Raw genomic sequence first — 13,861 nt, 5'->3', positions numbered from 1 at the left:
CCGTAGGTTTCGGACGAGGCGACGCCCCCCGGAGTCCTTTAACGAACTACCCTTCGAGACATGGGGGAGGTGATGGCGCTCCTTATTTGCATAACAATACCCCTGCCAATGCCTAACCGCCAAAACTGGGGAGTTGTGACGTTTTGCTACGAGGTAGGCGAAAAAACCAAAAGGCTTCGAAATCACAGCCAATTAGCCAAATGGAAAAACTCCTACCAGGCCCCTTGCAGCGACCGGCCGAAGCCCATAGCAAAGTCCATGGCAAGCCTAAAGGGAGGGTGGGAGGGAAACCACTGCTGCTGGAAAGGAGAGAAAGGGGCGAGCTGGGGCTGCCCTGACCTTAAGAAGATCTGGCTGAGCCCGCCCCTCCCGGCCGCTGATTGGCCGGCCAGGAGATGATGCATGATAATGAGCCTAGGGATTCCCTGCATCCCGCGGGGCTGCCCCAGCCCCGCGAGAATGTAGACGTGGGCGAGAGCCCGCAACCCCACCCCCTCTCTAGGTCGGGAGTGGCTATAGAATGAAACAGCAGAAGGGTTAATATATAACTTACGCCAGAAACTAATTGTGTAAAAACACAGTGCTCTGAGTATGATCCCTCTGAGTTTATATTCTGAGTAACGTTGTGAGAAGGATCTCCACAGCCTGTTCTGTGTAGGTAAATGCTTTTGGAGATAAAACTGTAACCTCCAGCGCTATTAGCTACAAGCAAAAATGGAAAAGCCAATTCCAATTTTGCAACCTGAGGGAGAAGCTAATTGTTGGCTTTCCTAAAGCCTGCTGATGTTGTAGTTTTATTTTTATATTTGTAAGCCTCCTGGGAACTCTGTCACTGTATGTGCAATACCTAAATCCCTATGATGAATTAGTCAATCAGTAATCAGGCTCTCATTCAAGATCTTTTCAAATGCTAGTAGTGCCCTAGCACTGCATTGTGATGGGGACAAAACTGCAGTCTCTGTTGCATTTCCGCTCCCACTGCAGTGATGTGCTAAGGGGAGAGGAGATGGTTTTTCTCCCCAGGGTAGTGCTGTGCTGGGAGGAGATAGGATTGCACTATAAGTCTGTTTACTGTGAGGTTTCTACGTTTGTCATTTTCAGCTAAAGACTATAAAAATGCAGCTATGGGCTACAGGCCAGCGATACATCATAATGAAAATATTGCACTTTTTGTTATAGAAACTTGATGAATATAAATTATGCAGCAACCGAATGCATAAAAATTCTCTTTGTGCAATAGGACTTGAATGTACGCCAAGGAGGATCCTTCTAAATAATACTTTCCATGCTCTTTTAAAAATTTGTTTTGGTCTAGTGGAAGATTTATTTTGACAAGTAATCTTGGCACTGATAAAAGAAAGAAGAACCTGAAGCAGGAGCAAAGAGAGATAACAGAGTGAAATCTCTAAGGTCTCGTTTCACTTTAGAGATTATAACTTATGATGACAATTTAAATTAAAGCCTAAAAGAGCATAAAATCCTTTGGTGTTTGGGGCAGAAGATCCATCAAAGCCTACCTTGAAAGGTTGTTATGAAATGAGAGACCAGGATATTTTTCTATATAGAAAATTGCTGTAGAATACAAATCCATTGTAAAATAAAGTATCAAGGATGGTCTTTCTGCAACCCTTCTTTTGGAGAATGTGTAGACCTCTTTATAGTTCATTGGCCTGCATATGGCACCACATCACACAAACAACTTAATATGTAGAACTCTACGTTGCTGCATTTCAGTTTAGGGTGGGGATGGGGAACCCCTTTTCAAAGTGCAATACCAGGGATGATTCAGTTGGTTAATTAAAGGTTCATTCTGCTTTCAGTAAGTCAGCTAACCAATGATGAAGGCATTGCTTAGCAACTAGGCAGAATGGCATGTTGTTTGCTGAAGCAGCATGTGTCCTGATTGGTTGTGTAGTTTGGAAGGAGTTTCTCCTCTGTACGCATGGTTTAATGTCACTCTTCTATGTAAAAGGCGTAAAGCAAGAAAGAGAAATTTCTCTGTTCCTTTCCCCTCAAATTTTACATGGTTTTTATTCTGTTTGCTATGTAAAGTGTTATCAATTCTTTTCTCTCTGGACTCCATCTGAGTTATTTAAGTGACCTTGCAAACACCTTTTTTTAGCCCATAGGTCACATTCCCTGCTGAGCCACATTCTAGAGACCACATGCTAGTGATGGTCGGGGCAAAAGTAAAAGTGGGTTGAGCAATGATTTTACCTTTGTATCATGAGTGTCTGCACACCTGCACATATCCATGTCACACCCTTCCTTCCATCCATGCAAGCGAGAGGCATGGCCAGAGTTCTAGGACACATTCCAACCATGCAAAAGCACCGAAGAAGAGTGTGACTTGGGCCAGATAGAGAGACCTGGGTGGCTACATTTGGCCTCCAGGCTGGAGAGGCCCTGCCTTTGGTTTAGGCAGGGTGCATGCATGAACTGAGCCTCAGCATTTTACTTATTTAGGAAACTTAGATGCCATCTAAAAAGCTCCAGGGAAGCAACAACAGGTTTTTGTTTTGCTTTTTTAAACTGTTTGCAAGTGAAGTGAATCACAAACTTTTGAAATATGCTTCTTTATAAACTACAATGTCTTATAGGGGAAAAAAAGAAACCTGAAGAGAAGGCAAGAAGTTTTAAAAGATGGCTAAGAAAGTCTTGCATGTGTTGTCAGGGTCATGACTTGTCCCTAGCATCAAATATGGGTTGGAAAGGAATGGTGAAGATGACAACAACAGAGAATGGGCACATGCTTATTTGTTTTCAACATCAAAGATATCTTTTTAAAAACCCTGTTTCGGCAGTGCCTGCCAGAATTGATGATTGTTTCATATATTTTGAGTGCTATGCTTAAAAAAAGAAATAGTGACTGCATTTTATTTTATAGCTGGCATGGTAAAACCTTTCCCAGGCAAGCAGATAACATCTGTGTTTGGAACTATATCAAAGGCTTTTAAAAGCATCTGTATGCAGTGGTTGTGTGATAAAACAAAATAGTATTCAAGACACAATCATCAATGGGGCTGAAGTGACTTGTGCCTCTGTGGTGATCTTTTGATCATTAAACTAATGTTTTCATGAGAAGGATATAGGGTGGTTTTTTTTTAAGGATTGGTTTTGGCTGGGGACTCACAGTTTCCAGCATCTACCGTATTTTGAATTGGGATACTAGTGCTGTACTGAACATTTGTTGACCCTCTTGTATCACGTCATGAGAAAATAAATTGCATTGAAAAGTTTTCAAAGAGGAGGAAAATTGTTTGGTGAAAGTCTGTGTCAATAGGTGGGTTACACATTGTGTGTATGTTTTCTTTCAAGATGATCAAGTGAGCATCCCTTTTGTGGCAGCTGGGGAGGCTGTCTAGATGATGATGATGATGATGATGATGATGAGTCCTTTTACTAATGAATGAAAGAAAAGGAAAATAGGTAAAAGGAAGAACTTCCCTGAAAAAACAAAATCAGTGGTCACACCCATCTCAAGCACTTGGTAGCCAGCCTTCCTGGTTTCTCATCATGAGAAAACTGCTCCCGTGTGTTGTTTTCACTTCAGGAAGTAAGGATAGCTGGGGAGGCTGTACTGTACTAGATAAAGGTTGAATGGAAAGAAAAACACCCACAGGGGAGAAATTCAGTTCAGTAATGAGAACTTCCTTAATCTACACTTTCTGAAACAATATACAGCCAGACCACAGGCATTCTTCAAAATGCACACTTGTCTGAATTTTACTGGACTAATGTCTACAGAAATGCATGTATTGGTGGAAAGAATATACAAAGATGCATTCTTTGAGAGGAAATTGCTTTGTGGTTCGAGGACCTGATCCCCACATAGTGGAATGAAGACACACGGACACGTGATATAAGGTTAATGGGCAAGAAAAGGTCACAACTTTCTTGATTACAGCAAGTGAAAAGGTATTGGCTTAGGCATTGGATCACGTCACTTGACTCCACCCACTCGGAGAGGTGTGAGTCAAAAAGGGGGGTTTATTCACCAGTAGGTGGAGCCTGTTGATGCTAATCCAACTATAAGCTCTCCCCTGATGTCACCGAGGGTCGTGCCATGGCCTCCCGCCACGCAGGCATCAGACAGAATACACGACCACCGGATTCCTTTAACGGAATACCCAAAAATTGAAGGCGTAGGCGATGGCCACACCTAGCCCTTCCACACACCACAACACATTATTCCAATGCCTAACCTACCCACCGATACCACAAAAGTTGTGACGATAGCTACGAGGTAGGCGAAAAAACCACAAAGCCTAATGCCAAATGGAAAAATTCCTACCAGGCCCCCCAGACAACCAGGGCGACCAACCTAAGGTCCATAGCAAGGCCAAGAGAAAAACTGAAACCCTGATCTCTAAGGGAGTGGAGGGTGGGTGACTCGCAACGGGACGACGAAGAGTGAGGCCGCATGGCTGGAGCAGCAGCGATTTACGCTGCCATCCACGCTCCTTCAAAGGCACCTGGTTGGGTGCCTGCCCGTGGGCGTGGTGCGCCAGCCAGGTGAGTGGGAGCCAGGGGGATAATGCCCCCTGCTTGAGGCGGAGACCGGCTCCTGCCCACAACCACTCCCCTCTTTTGCAGTAGGAGATTCTTTGCAAAACTCTGCACATTAGGCAAAAATGGCTACCAATATGCAGTTTTTAAATACTTCAATACTAGGGGAAATTCACAACAAAATGCTGATGAATTTCCATGATGACTGTTTTTTTATTAAACAAAGAACATGATGTAAAATCATTAAGTAGCTCCTAAAGATACAGTATCAGTAGTGAAATGAAATAGCAAAGGTACACAAATATTAAATATATGTTTTAAAAAACATAGAGGGTCAGGAAAGATTTGGGTAAAAATATATGATTTCAGGAGTGACTAAAACAGATAAATATTGCTGTCTTATGAATTGTAGCATGACTACAGGGGTAACCATGGGAAATGGAAAAACACCTTGGGAAAAATTGCAGGACAGTGTCAACAAGAAAGTTCTCACTGATCATCTAAGTGGCCAAATAGGCCTGTATATGGGGAAGTGGTCTTTCAGGTTTTTACATGTTAATAACAAGAACTTGATCCAGTAGCTAATTTGCAGTCAATGCAATTCATTTAGCACTGGTGCAATATATACAGATCCAACAGTGTTCTGCACCAGCTTCAGCTTCCAGACTAGTCTCAAGGGAAGCCCCACACAGTTTGTGTTACAATAGTCCAGTTATTCTATTTGAGTTATTGTAAGTGTCCTGGGATGACTTATGATGAAGAGTGGGCTGAAATATTTTAAACAAAATAAATGCTTAACAAATAGTTTTGTCCTGAAAAAAAATATGTTATCAGAACTGCAGGCAGGAAACTTTATTTTATGTTACAAGGCTGACATATTCAAGTACAAGACTTGCAAAAGAAAAGAAAAAGAATCCAACTTGGCATAAAAATTGAAGTTTCATAACACCTGCAATATATTGAAAGTAATTAGCTGAGTGACTCTTTACATGAGATGCTAATTACAAATACCTAATAAAAATAAGTCTTCAGGCAACAGAGAAACATAAACTAACTGATAAAATAATGTATCCCTATTTGTTTGCTAGGAGGAAAGCATAATATTTTTCTTATCACTATATGATAGCCATGTGACAAGAAGCCCTTGTTAAGCAGTTCACTTATTGAAAACTAACTATTTACAAATGTTACTAATCTTTTGACTTCTCAACACAATTCATCAATAGATGGAGCTGAATGATAAACAGTTGTAAAAATAAGGCCATTATGGTACTATATTGGAATGTCTTGGCATTTAAAATCATTTCCACCACTTCACAATATTGCCCAATTTTGAAATGCAGCTAAATTAGATTTTCATCTTGGATTACATATTTTGACATTTTAATATCAAAACCATCCCATTCCAAAAAGCTTCCATTTATGTACTGTTATAACATTGTTATATGTTATGTTATGTTATGTAAGAAAGTGACATAAAACCCATATAAAAATTCATTTTATGAGTTCAGGTTCCTTTTCTGTCTCTGTGATCATCTGTAAGTTTCATGAAGTTTCACAAAGAGTTTAACACTATTCTAGAGTGGGGCTCACTAACGTGGTGCTCAATATAGATCCTCAGTCTATATGGACACTGACTGGTTATATGTTTGATAAAAAGGAAATGCTGATATAATCATATAATTGCTGGAAGATTTCTTTAATATAAAATCCTGAATGCAAGTTATGTGACATTTTACCACCCCCCGAGCGATATTGAAACAATGTCAGTGAAACACTGACCACCTAAAGAGATATCAGTTCCAGGGGGCTACTGTAGAAGAAATCCAAACAAGTTTCAAAGAAAACCTCTGGTGAAATTTTCAGATGAGAATAAATAGATGGTGAGCACAAAGGACTTCATAGGGAGTAAAATAACATCTACTTCAAATTTGCTGACAGCAGGGCTGTTCTGTGAGGATGGTGAGTACACAGGAAGGCCCACAATATAAACTTAAAAATGCTTTGAGCATCCCAGGGAGACCTCAGCCTGAGAATCTCTCATCCCATTCCGATCTCTCTCTGCTTTGACTGGGAGCATCTCAGAGGTAACTGATAGAAAATACGTGGGGAACTTAAAAAGAAGCACCCTGAAGATTCATTGGAGGTTAGAATCAACATCAGAAGATGTCCAGCAGAGAGATGAGCTGGAGGCTTGTATAACAGATCATTGACAGCCATGTCTCCTTGACTAGCATTGTAGTTAACCGGTCAACAGGGGAGGATTAAGCAACATTACACACAAATGCGGATCTACAAATGACTTGTATCATGTCACTGAAGGCAGGCTGATAACAGATTGATAGAAAAACTACATATAAGTAGATTGGGTTGGAGGGTGGGATTTGTGGTTGGCAGAGGTTGTGGGAAGTGCCAGCATAAAGAAATCCATTGAAGTTCAAAGTTGTTTTCAGAAGTGGTGCTTAAATGAATGTTTGCATTGCCTGCGTCTAAAACTGGCATTGACTATTAAGTTTTTTTAAATGAGAAAATCCCTCTCTTGTGCTTTTAATCTTGCATTAACTGTGTTCCTAATTCACACTAAAGGGTTTGTAGTGTTACTTGTGAATATACCCAGAGAGTATCAGAATTGCTTTGTTGCCGGGGGCGGGGGTTGTTCCTTTATTTTATATATGCTCTGACAACTGTAGTGTTGATTCTTAGTCATCACACACACCAAGCTCTGCCATATACAGTAGTGCAATTCATAGAGCAGTGCCAAATGCAATGAATGATTCATATGTTTCCCATTTGCTCTAACTGTGAGCTGGACTCTTGCTCTGGCACTAAAAGCATTGTAATAAAAAGCAGACTTGGCCAATGCCTACACTGACATTGTTAAAGTCTTCTGTTACCCTTGACCAGCTAACTTTTTAAAAAGGCATTTGCACTAAAAAATCTTAAAGCAGTTTACAAAAAGAGTAATCAAATGGCAACAGTGCAAGATAAAAAACAAAGCAACAAGATCATAAAAGATAAAACCACAATGTTGAATACAGATCCATTAAAAGCTGACCTCAGTGATCTGGGAACCCCTATGCAAAGAGACAAGTTTTTCAAATGGTGCAGAAGATATGAACATTTTGACAGGGTGAGTAGCCTAATTCAGACAAATACTTCTCATCATGCCTCCATCCTACTGTCTGTTGGGGTTACTGCAACTGGTGTCAGAAGTACCCACATAATTTGCACTATCCATATGATCAAACCATCCATTTATTACTTATGCTTAGACCATGTAATTGCAGCCATGCTTCTCCATGTGCCTGACACAGCCTCATTCTTTATTCGTGAAAGTTTTAGAAGGAAAGCACTGAGCTTGCATGTGTAGTAGTAAAACATGCCTTCCCTAGGCATGATGTTTATTAGATGGTATGTTAGATGATGTTAGAAGGTGTTCTGTTCTTTGCATACATTGTATACAATGCATAATGACACCAACAGTGAAAGCTAATAATAATAATAATAATAGAAGCAGTCTATCTTGAAGACTCAGAACAGTATCCTATTTGTGGAAAAAATAGAGAGAGAAAATTAGAATATTAAAAATAGATATGGAGAATAATTTCCTATTGGGTCATTAGCTAGTTTTTTAAAATTAGTTTTTATTAAAGATTTTTTTTGTAATGCAAAACAAACAAATAAGCAAGGGAAAGTACATATAGTGTCTCCTCTTTCAATTTACAGAGTCTTTCTTCACAGGTTGTTTACATTTGGTATGAGACCCTATTGTCATAGACAATGGGGAGAAAGAGAGAGGGGAAAGAGGGAATAGCTGTAGACATCCAATGTAAATAAAAAGCATTTATACTATCTCTGCAAAATGATGTTGTTCTGGATATGACGAACTTCCAAATGGACTTGTAGGACATTCAGCAAGAAACCCTCTCAATGACCCTGCCCTCAGGTTTACTAAAAGTGTGTATTATTATGCATTTGCTTTTGGTCTATGAGAGAGACTTTTTATTCATTGTTACAGCAGGAAATGGTGAAGGAATTGGCTCCTTCTAAATGTATAGAGATCAAAGTATATGACACATTAGGCAGAAACATGACCGAACACCAGTACCATTTGCACGGTGACAAATTCCAGAGATGCAGATTGTTTGTCTGAAACAAGGATACACAAAGAGTTATCCTCAGTTGACAGCTACACACCCAACCACAGGTAGCGACAGAAAGTGTGTGTGGAATGTCATTGCAAGATGAGGCCAGAAGGCTCAGCAGCAGAAGAGATAGGTGTGCCACATGGTTATGTTGAGCACAGGGTGTATCCCATGAGTTAAAGTGATGATGCAATGATAAGGGTAAATATCACGTTTTCTCAGTAGCAGTAATCAAATATGATGTCTGAAAGGGCTCCCCTACTCTCCAGGTAGCTGTTTTTCACAGCGTAAGTTTGTCCTTGTTTGAGATTGTTCCTCCCTAAGGTGTGGTGTCCTGTTTATCAACTTCGTATTAAATATTACCTTTTGGCATATCCTGTGCTAATTTATGTCTGGATAATTTTACTGACTCCAGAACTGCAGAGAACTTGGCCACTCATCTGAGTCTGCCATTAAGCAGTCTTATGGCAGCCGTAATTCTCCGGGTGGTTTCAAAGCATGTCTTGTCTTGTCATCTTTGTGGTTAAGATTCCCGTCCTATAGCTCAGATTACTTTAAAAGCAGGAGGAAAGGATGCCATACAAATATTCCAAGTCAGCAAAGCCTGCGGGAGCTTGACAATCGGTGGCTCACTCTGACTTAGGCTAGTTGTTGGTTTTGGCAGGCCTGTCAGTTTGTTCCCCCTCCTTCCTCCTAAAAGGGACTATTTGTTCCTAAAAGACATTTAAGGGGGGGGGGAGGGAATGGAGGTCAATACCGATGTGTAGAAGAAACAAAAACTGAAGAATCTTTGAGCAGGTCTTGGCAACCTGTTTATTGAAACAGTCTGCGCTAGTTGAGGACATAGCATAAACAACACAAATTTACGACAGGACTCAATATGTTTCTTTGGTCTTGGATGTTATAAGAATAGGCTATGATTACACCATTAGTCTGAGGGCAAATCATCCAAAATGAAACTAATAATTTCACAGTCCCTCTTTCCTTTTAAAGCTGTGGGAAATTCCATTCAGATTTTCAGAGACCTATGGCCTCTTTCTTCCACCAGCATGGCACAGAAACACAGGTGTCTCGTCAGGTGAACCTGTGTCCAATCCTGGCTCCCTGATAGGGATCTGTAGGGTATCTGCTGGCCACATTTCACCAGCCTACTACAGCTTTATAGGCGCATGGGAAATGTCTTGTGTGCTTGCCCTTTGAATTACAATAAATTAACTCATCTGCCCACACTTATTAATTGGTTCTTGATTTGCAGATCTTACATTTCAATAAACATAATCATTCCACCAGTTTGCTGGCTGTTGAGTCTTCTTCAGGGGTCTGGGGGCAAGAGTCCCATTGGATCAAACCACAACTCATCTAGCTCAGCATCCCATTTCCCACAGTGGAAACTGGATCCCTCTGGGAAGCTGCTAAACAGGTCATGAGGAGGTTGGAAAAGGAATAGATCCCAGCAACTTTTAAAACATCTACCAAAGTGGGAATTTTCCATCTCTTTCCAACAAAGCAAGCCACAAGAAAGGTTTTCTTCCACAACTGGATGTAACAAGGGATCACGTTACTTGTTTGTGCCTCACTCCTCCTGCATATATGTGTGAATCACCAGGAATACATCATCCTTATAGCAATGCTCTTAATTGAATTCACTATACGGCCCTTAAATTTCTATTTTCCTTTCAAGCTAATGTATGAATCATGCTGTAGGTCACATAGAAACTTTTAAATGCTTTGCAAGACCGCTTATGCCTCTTAAATCTGTACAATTACCTTACAGATGGTACATGGGTGGCAGATCAACACGCAAGCACAGGCCAACGCGAGCATTCCTGCCTCATGGTTCAACCTTTTATTGTACCCAAGCCCTCCGCTCAGCGAGAACCGCTTTATCTGAATCAAAATACAATGAGTAATGTAACAGCAGGACATACAGCATAAGTTCATGAGGCCAAGTGCTCCTTTGTTGTATGTGGCACTTTACAGTACTTCCCAAGGCACTCCATGCTTCCAGTAATGAGGGAAATGAGCATTTACTCACATGCTGGCCATTCCAATTGCTGTTAGCTCTGCGGTGGTGATTTAATGTAATTGCGTGTTCAGTGTATCGAGATGACCCGGGTACAGAATCTAGATTAACGTTTCTTTTGTCTTGGAAGCTTATGAGAATTGACGAGGATACAGTAGGTTTGAGGTCGGGCCATTCAAAGGAAAGAAGATTAATAATTCCATTCAAAAGCTGCAGAACATGCAGTTCAAACGGTTCCCCATTCAGAGCCCATGAGATGTCTTAATCATAATGATGTACAAAAATGTTGACAGCTCAATTTACAGAAATCTCTCTCTTTCTCTTGAAACAGAAATGCTAGTAAATTAAAATCTGGATGTTTCTATTAAAATAAATAAATCATTCTTTGCAGAGGGAATTTGTGTATGTAGTTTTGAGTCTCTCACATCTTCATGAACTCAGAATATTTTAGTATTTTGAAATGGGCCATTCAAATAATATACAGTAGTACCTCGAGTTACAAATGCCCCAGGTTACAAATGCTTCAGGTTACAAACTCCGCTAACCTGGAAGAGTTACCTCGAGTTGAGAACTTTGTCCCAGGATGAGAATGGAAATCGTATGTCGGTGGCGCAGTGGCAGCAAGAGGCCCCATTAGCGAAAGTGAGCCTCAGGTTAAGAACAGTTTCAAGTTAAGAACGGACCTCCAGAACAAATTAAGTTTGTAACTAGAGGTACCACTGTACAAATTTGTTGTTGTTTAAAAAACACTAAAACATATAATCCCTTCTTGATGTTTCATGTACTCAAAAATATAGGAAGTCAGATTTGCTTGTGTTGAAAAAGCTCATTTTATATTTTTTAAATATAGACATACCGTTTCTGACAGGAGGGAAATCTGTTTTATAACCATAGAAACCGATCATTATTGTGAATTTCTGGAGAAACCGTTAAGCAAAACTCTAAGGGGATCCATATTGGTATGGAATTGCATAATTGTATGTGCATGCTCTGAGCTTCTTTTCTTTCCCCCTCTTAGCTGTTATGTTGACAGCAGCAGTTTTGACAACAATAATTGTATCAAGTACATACTTTATCCCAGTGGTGCAGTTAGATATTTTCAGATACTTTATGGTCTCGCATTGCACTTTAGATGGTGAAGTGTATTACTTCACCTCAATATGTGGTGAGCCAGCCCTATTGTGTTTGAGGGCCCTCTGACAGCTGAGTGGGTCCTTGGACTTATGCCCCAATCTATTGCCTTTACAGCTCCATGGCCCTGTTCCTTCTTTATACAAATCTTCTAAGTATATTTGTGTACACTGGTTGAAGATTCATGCTTCCCTGCTTTGCTCTCATGTATGTGCCTGACTATTCCCCCAAAACTGGTCAGTTTCTCATGCTTTTCAATAAGGTCCCCCACCCTGAAGTCTCACTGAACCTCAAACTGCTACTTCAGAAAAAGAAACCCCCTCCCTTTTTTTTTAACATTGGCATTTATTTCTCTTCTTTCGCTTTCTGCAAGTTACCTTGTGTCTTCACAATGTCTCCAGATAATTAATCTCTTTGACAAGTTCCACAGGGATTTGCAACTCACATGTTGCAGTCAAGTAATTCTGTGTAAATTTAGCCCGAAGACAGCTTTCACCTTCAAGTGTTACAAATTAACTGCGATTGATTGAAGAAGATATGATATGCCATTTTGTTCTGTGGGAGGCGAAACGGTTCCTTATGATTGAAAACAGATATCTTTCTCTTAGGTATTTATGCTATTTGCTGTATGATTGTCTCATATTATATGTGGTGGGTCCCTGAATACTTACAACAGCTTCTCTGTATGAACAAGCCTGCTCTATGAAACTCTCTCATTGGGGGTGGGGAAAGACAGAGGTTCCCCCCTCCCTCCAATCTTCCAGATCTTAGAGAACAGTTGCATATAGTAAAGCCTAACTGAAGCACCCTCTCTCCATCTTAAGACCATAACTTAGGGCTCATCCAGACTTCCTTTTATGCTGAGTTTCTAGGCACAGGTCCATGCTCTAAAGCTCTGTATCTGAGTGCTTTTATTTATTATTATTTTTCGCCCCAGCACTTTCCCCACAAAAACCCATTCTTTACTGCTGAATCGGATCAAGGGGCAATTTGTAGGGAACTCAAATTGCCATTTGCTCTGATTCAACGTTAAAGAGTGGGTTGGGGGGGGGCACATGGAACTTTAACGTGCAGGCCTGTGCCTAGAAATTGTGAGGCAAAAAGTAAGTGTGGATTAGCCCTAAATGTTTCAACACTAAGCATATGTTTTCCCTGCCCTTTCTGCTTTGCTAAACAGCAGCCCTGATGGAGTTACGGAGTACTCAAAACATATTTACTATTTCGTAATGTTTCAGTTTCTCCTTTTAAAAGTGGGTAGCTTTGTTTTTGAAATGAATAAATTAACACCTGCGTAGCATCATAGGATGTGGCATTACTGTTTTATTAAACCATGGCTGAGTGATTACACTAAAGCTTAGTATTAAGTGTGAGCCTTGCCCAGTGCCTTAACTATGACTTGTTTACTGCCAACAAACCAGTCTGAAGCTGTGTTTTGTTGTTGGTGTATGAGCCATGGTGTAACTATGGTTTGGCATTACCGGCAAATCAATCATCTTCCCCTGACTATGGTTTGTTTTAGCATCCTCACTGAATTAAAAAGGCATGAGGCAAGAGCAGATGGAGAACAAACCAAACTTTGGCAAAAGAAACTGTGGTTAGTCTGATGCTCTGTGAGACAACTTATTAACTTGTTGTTGTTTTGTGCAAACAAGGCCAGTATCTAACCTAGCAGTATTCTTCTGCAAATACTTTGAAATGATAATTAGCATCTCTGTGTTGTGGAGGGAGTGGAATTGGGTAAATGCCACATAGTGGAGTACTCAGATGACCACTGCAAGTTCTGGATGCCACATTATGCGCAGCTGTTTGAATCGAAAGATCTGCTTTGCAATGCATGGTCGATGTTAATGGATTTCCTGACTCTCTCTGGTAAGAGATTGCCCAAGACTCCAATTTAATATGATACTGAAGTATGGAGCCAGCTTTAATCATGCAGTCTTTTAAAGTGCTATTGTTCTTAGTCTTCAGAATAAGAATCCATATAGAGCTAATTGCCCTTTTAAAATGTGTTTTTTTTGGGGGGGGAGAGGGTTATTGGGTTCTTGTTTTTATT

This window comes from Podarcis tiliguerta (assembly GCF_965153285.1).
Source record: "Podarcis tiliguerta genome assembly, chromosome: 4".
Lineage (NCBI taxonomy): Eukaryota > Metazoa > Chordata > Lepidosauria > Squamata > Lacertidae > Podarcis > Podarcis tiliguerta.
Note: the sequence above shows the minus strand (reverse complement) of the source record.